Raw genomic sequence first — 6,189 nt, forward strand, 5'->3', positions numbered from 1 at the left:
GGGTGTGCTGTGTGGTGTTACTGGTAGGAGTTCAGTTCAGTCTGATTGCCTGTGGAAAGAACTTGTCTTGCAGTCTGCTGGTGAAGGTTTTGCGATAACATCTGCCTGATGGTAACGGTGAGAGCAATCCATAGCTCGGTTGGCTGGAGTCTCTGACAGTCCTCCTCACACACCACCTGGTTTAGATGTCGTGGAGGAACAAAACATGTATTTAGGGTGTGGTAAGTCAATAAACAATATATAATATTTTTATTTATAATTGTTGCACTGGCGAATGCAGTCTTCACAGCAGATACCTGATGGGTTCAGGCAGCAGTGCAGCACTTGGTGGCCACTGAATTGATATCTTCATCAACTAGCTTAATCTTCCTTCAAACAAACAGACAAAACAATAAGTCAACAATAACTCCAGATAAATAGTGTTGGTGAATACAGATGTAGGTGTCAGTACTCACCATATTCAGTCATTTCCTGCTCAAATCCCAGAGATGATGCACAGCTGATTTGCTCATTCTATGAGCTATAAAAAGATGTATATGTGAAAAATAATAACTGATGACTTGAAGACTCTGTAGGATCTCTGTCTCGAACAGACCCAAATAAACTATGGATTCACCACGTGAATTATTGAACAGACATATTCCAGAAGAATCTAAAGATCTCCCCCCTCCAAGCCATCATGAGGTCTAAACTAATCACCCCATCACATGATGCCAATATTCTGGGTCGATTTCCTGTCAACGCCTTGGAATCTTCCGATTCCTCAGAAGAATCGGAAGAGTGATGAAAAACTAATCCAATCAGGAAACAACAGAGATCTTTTGTATCAAGGACTAAAGAGTTATTTCACAACATATAGTTGAGAGATACTGATTGCTTATGCATGGAACCATAGGATAGGCACAGGAAATGGCTAATTTAATCACACCCTTCTGGTCTGCACGCTAACACAGGATCTATACAGCGTGACATCCCATGACTTATATCTGCTTCCTGTTCTTTGGCACATTTTCAACTCACTATTTCTTTCCAACAAAGAAACAGAAACTTACACAGACAATTTCAAAAGACAATCATTTAAAGTATTGCCACTAGGGCAACTTTATCCACGAATAATGTGTTTTGTGCCGTTCTATGCTCGATGTGTTTTATGTAATCGATGGAGTGTAATCAATGTTTTATAACCCTTTTTAGTAGATAAGGTTATTAACGTGTATGCAAGATGTCTGATATTTGAGCTTGAATGAAAGCTTATTTTATGTGCAAGACAAAAAACGGTGGGAATGAAATGTTGATTTTCGGTATCATACTCATGATTAAGAAACTTTATAGAAGTATTAACAAAATCTGGCAAGGATGTTCCCCACGTGATAAATTGAAGCATCATGTTAATTTATGCACAAAGAGAAACCTTGCAGGGCGTGGGTAAGCCCTGCAGCCAATATCTGATTGGAACAATCACTTCTGGGATGGACCAAATCGGCTCGCTTAAAACCAAATGTCACGAACAGATCCGTGCTCTTTCGCCTTTGTCTTGACCACGTTCAAACTTGCGCTCACACGCTGCACCATCAAGCGATTGGGCCATTCAGAACTCCAAATACTTTGTTGAAGCTTCGTGACTCTGCAGAACAAAGTCTTGCAAACTCAGACTCTCTCAGACGAACATCGAGGCTCCTCCGTAACCAAGCATCGCCCACTCACCACGAGGGCTTTTCCCAAAAGACGTCATCAAGGAAGATTGCCAGCCAATCAGCAACGGGACTCCCTCAGGCAGAAAAGGAAACCCCGCTTTCCAGCGCAAATGCAAGTAACAAACAAAATCTTCTATCTGCTGAAACCGGTGCTGAATTGGTCTTAAGCAGTAAAGATGAGACAAATCTCTGCTTTTGTGATTTTCTTGGTGCAATCTAAGAACTAGTAACAAGTACTATAATTGTGGGACTTCCTCAGAACTCTGTTAACTCTCATCTTCTGAACTGTATGTGTGTGTGTGTGTACATGTGTTTGTGTGCTTTTAGTAATTTAGTTAATCTGTCCTTAGAGTAGCTCAATAAAACCTCTTGTTTCATTATAAGAATCATTGTCTTGTGTTGTGTATTTTAAAGTTAAAACTTTGCCCAGATCTTGTTACCTAGCTCGTAGCTTATAAATTATCACTAGCATGTATTAACCTGTGGCCAAAGGATAATACAAATATCCAAATTATTAAGATATACTGATGTTAACGTCTCGCTGGACAAACAGTTGATATGGTGTAAACTATCAAATTTGGAATCAGTTCTATTCAGGTTGATTTTTAATCTTCAGATTCTAACTCCCTCCGAAAACCTGAGCTAAAATTCCTTACATAATGGTGGAGTATCGAAAGTGGGCAAATTTGGCTTAAAATTCATAAAACCAAGTCATATTGTGAGTTGGATCTTTTCTATTTTATCCAGAGATTATATTAGAGACAGAGAAACAGAGTTTGTTGTGTTACTGTATTTTATTGTGTCATGCCAGCGTGTTGAATGAATGTTAGTGAAACTCGAGTTGTTGTTTAAAGAAGTGAACTGCAGTAAAACATTTAAATTTTGTCTGTCGAGACAAGATCAAGTCGCTCTAAAAGTGCACGAGGAGAGAAGCAAGCGTGTTTCTTGTTCTTTCTCTTATTAGGCCTTGTTTGTAGCTAGATTAATTCACATTGGGTGTTCCAATGTTGAAATAACTAGGCTATCTCCCCTGGTACTTAGCTTAGAGTAGCTAACTAACGCTTTTTGCCATTTAATTCACTACAGTGTAGAACGTGGCGCTCAGAGAGTGTCCGGACGTTATTTTATGGGAGAATTGTGAAATCTTGATCAAGTAGAATTGTGGTTAAATCCACGTGTGTTTTTGTCTGTCTGCTTTTGCGTTGAAGCCGATGCAAAGCTAGTAGCATTGAAGGCTAGCGGTTAGCACATAGCATTTTGTGGTCTTAAATGCAGAGTGTTTTGCAGTGTTTGAAACGTTGAAGTGACTTGACCAGTTGCATCTTAACTTTATTTTTCACCTCATTGTTCGCTCTGTTATACTTTTCATCATATCTCTCTTCTCCTCTCCTCCCACTGAAAAGAACGTTGACAAACACAAACTTAATAAACCTTGCTGTACACGATTGTAAACAATCTTCAGAGTGGTTAGCATGATCATAGTTGGTTTTTAATCACGTTTATTTAAGGTTCTCCCTTCGGCTGGTTTACTGTATCAGTTTAAACGCTGTTGGTTTTTATTAGCAATTAATCACGGTTCTCGTCCTCATTGCTTAATGGTATTTTCTGATTAATTCAATTGTAACTGCTCTTATCAATTTTAATGACATCCGTAAATATTACTAGTTTTCTATCATTACTGATTTGAAATTTTAGTTTCATTTCATAATTAATTACAGTTTCTGCATCCATATTGCAATAATACTTACTGATGCATTTAATTGATATTGTTGATATCTCTTATAATTTTAATGACTACATCATTGGTTTTTCATCATTAAATATCATTACTGATTTAAAATTTTAATTTCATTTATAGTTTATAAGGGTTTGGACTTCCACACTTCAATGATACAGTCGATTAATTTAATTAGGGGCCAAGCACCGAAGGTGCAGTGGCACCAATTGTATCCGTTAGCGTCATTTTTCTTCACCCGCCGCAAGTCTATGGCAGCCCATAGAACCGCTTGCGGGAATGTTGTGTAATTTGGCACACTGATAGAGGACAGCCTCAACATTAACCACAGCAACTTTGGAGTCTCTAACTCCAACTCTCTAGCGCCACCACTTGTCCAAAGTTGCAATTTCTTTATGCTAATAACTTTTGAACCATAAGGCACAAAATGAAAATTCTTTTTTCCTCGGAATCCTTGGCTCATGCCGAGTCGAATGAACACTGTACTTAAAAAATCGCAGGGTTTAGTTTTTTCGCTATTTTTAATTATTCGTAAAACCTACTTTTTCGAACTCGTCCTAGACGGTTTGTCTGATTCTCACCAAAATTGGCTCAGATCATCTTCAGACCATGCTGGCAAAAAGTTATGGAATTCAAGTTGATTCGTCCCACCCTTCTCGAATAACGCACGAAGGAATTCTACGAAAAGCACGTAAAAATGGATGTGAGGCTATATCTCCACAAAGGTTTGTCGTATTGAGACCAAACTTGCTGTGTGTTATAATAAACATGACCTGAGACTACCTGCAGTGTTTCGGCACAGTGCCCCCTAGTGGTCAGGAGATATGAAAAATCCATGCCATGCTTAGCTCCTCATTTTGCCTCTGGAGTGCTTGGTCCCGCGATTGCTGCTTGCAGCTATATTTATAATTGCTCTTATCAATTTTAATGATGACATCATTAAATTTTAATCTTTAATTTCATTTGAAATTAAGTTTTTGTTTCTACTTGTTAGGCCTGCTTTTCTCTCTCCTTCTTCTTCTCTCTCTCTCAGCTGTCTTCTTCTGATTTGACTACTGCTGCTGTTTTGGGATTGTACCTCTGAGAATCATAAAAGCAGATAACTTTAGAAATATTTAACAAAAATTTGTGAAACTTTTCGCACTTTTTAGTTCAAAATTGTCTGAATCTCACCCTACCTTCCCTTCTCATCCTGGGATCCTACCAGCTAAAGCTAAAGCAGGTCAACAAGAGGACTGACAGACGTCCGCCAAATCTTGAACATGCGTCTAGAAATGCTCTAATTGGTGTATGGTGTCAATCTTACCAGCTAAGAAACCAATACTGTCATTGTTATTGTTTTTCTTTCATCCCGGAGGAAATTTTTTAATAACAATCACAGTCCTGGTAGTTAGAAATCCCCATTTCCAAACACCTGTTTAGAAGAAAATTTAATTGTACTCATTCTGCTACCAGAAAAGGGTATTTTGTTTTGTCTTTCACTCTCATCTTACCATTAGCTCTAATCTTTCTTTACAAAAAAAAAACTTTCTCTTATAGGAAAAGTGCAAGCAGCCAATTATTATCCTGTTCCTTGCTCTGTTTGTTATTCTTCTTTTCTCCCTCTGTTCTCTAGCTGTGCTTACTAATTTTCCCCGCAGATACTACAAATTAGAAGCACGCCCACCAGAGGATAACAGTCGCAGAGAACCACACTCAGCATCAGCCCACACTCAACACTGCACATTTACACCTCTGTTGTGCCTTGTTTGTTTGTTTTGTTTAGTTTCATTTTTTTTTCCTCTTCAAGGTCTGTGTCAGTCTCGGTTCTAGATCTCCCTCACCTCTCATCGGTACCGACTCGAACTATGCCCATCTAATCTTCACATGCCATCTAGCTGGATGGAAACAGAATGGATTTAAAACAGCTAACAACAAGCCTGTCAAACATCAGGAACTCTTCCAAGCATGCAATGCCATTGTCACTGAACATGACATGATTGTTTATTGGAAAAAGGTCCGAGGCCACTCACGTCAACCAGGACAAGACAAAGATCTCAATGACCAAACTGATGCCCTCGCCAAACCAGGTGCATTACACGGCCCAGCACGCCACTGGCACGCAAACCCCCGCCTCCTCCCACGTCAAACTCTCACCTCAATTCGCTGCTGATGATCTCCTCACCCTCCAAGCTTCGGATCTGACACTGCAAACTATTGCAGCTCACCTTTCAGATCCATTAACTCATCCCATTTCCACCTCCAACCTAGCCACTTCCTACGATCTCCGCACGCTCAACTCTATCAAGCACATGCTGCATCTCAAAGACGGCGTTCTCACATATGCCCCTGAGCCCCTCACTGCACCAAAGCTCGTAGTCCCTCATGGCCAAAGGGGGATGATGCTGACATACGCCCACGATTCACCATGCGCTGGACACCATGGTCCCAAGGCCACCTACGAAACGCTCAAACAAGTAGTATACTGGCCTAGCATGCAGCAAGATGTGGCGGAGTACATAAAAGGATGCCTGGTGTGTTGCCAGTTCAAACCGGCAAATCCAAACCACCGAGCACCACTGCAACGGAAATGAATGACCTTCCCATGGTTGGACCTCCAAATAGACTGGGTAGGACCCCTGCCACGGTCAACACGGGTTAACAAATACTTCCTCACCATGGTTTGCAAATTCACAAAGTGGGTAGAGTGGCTGCCAATGATACAGCAGAAACGACAGCCTGCCTTTTGATGAACCACATCTTCTCAAGGTTCGGACTGCC

General features: G+C 40.3%; 1 long non-coding RNA gene across 1 annotated transcript in view; it reads right to left on the reverse strand.

Annotated features, from left to right (window-relative positions):
- Positions 1-278: 278 nt before the first annotated feature.
- Positions 279-6,189, reverse strand: part of LOC107712556 (uncharacterized) — an 8,003-nt gene continuing 2,092 nt past the window's right edge. Inside the window, exons 2-3 of the long non-coding RNA XR_001636802.1 lie at positions 456-520; positions 279-369 (exon numbers count right to left, since the gene is read on the reverse strand). This is a non-coding gene — a long non-coding RNA (uncharacterized LOC107712556). The remainder of the gene's footprint in view (positions 370-455; positions 521-6,189) is intronic.

The sequence above is a fragment of the Sinocyclocheilus rhinocerous genome, unplaced genomic scaffold (assembly GCF_001515625.1).
Source record: "Sinocyclocheilus rhinocerous isolate Xijiao unplaced genomic scaffold, SAMN03320098_v1.1 scaffold2463, whole genome shotgun sequence".
NCBI classification, from domain to species: domain Eukaryota; kingdom Metazoa; phylum Chordata; class Actinopteri; order Cypriniformes; family Cyprinidae; genus Sinocyclocheilus; species Sinocyclocheilus rhinocerous.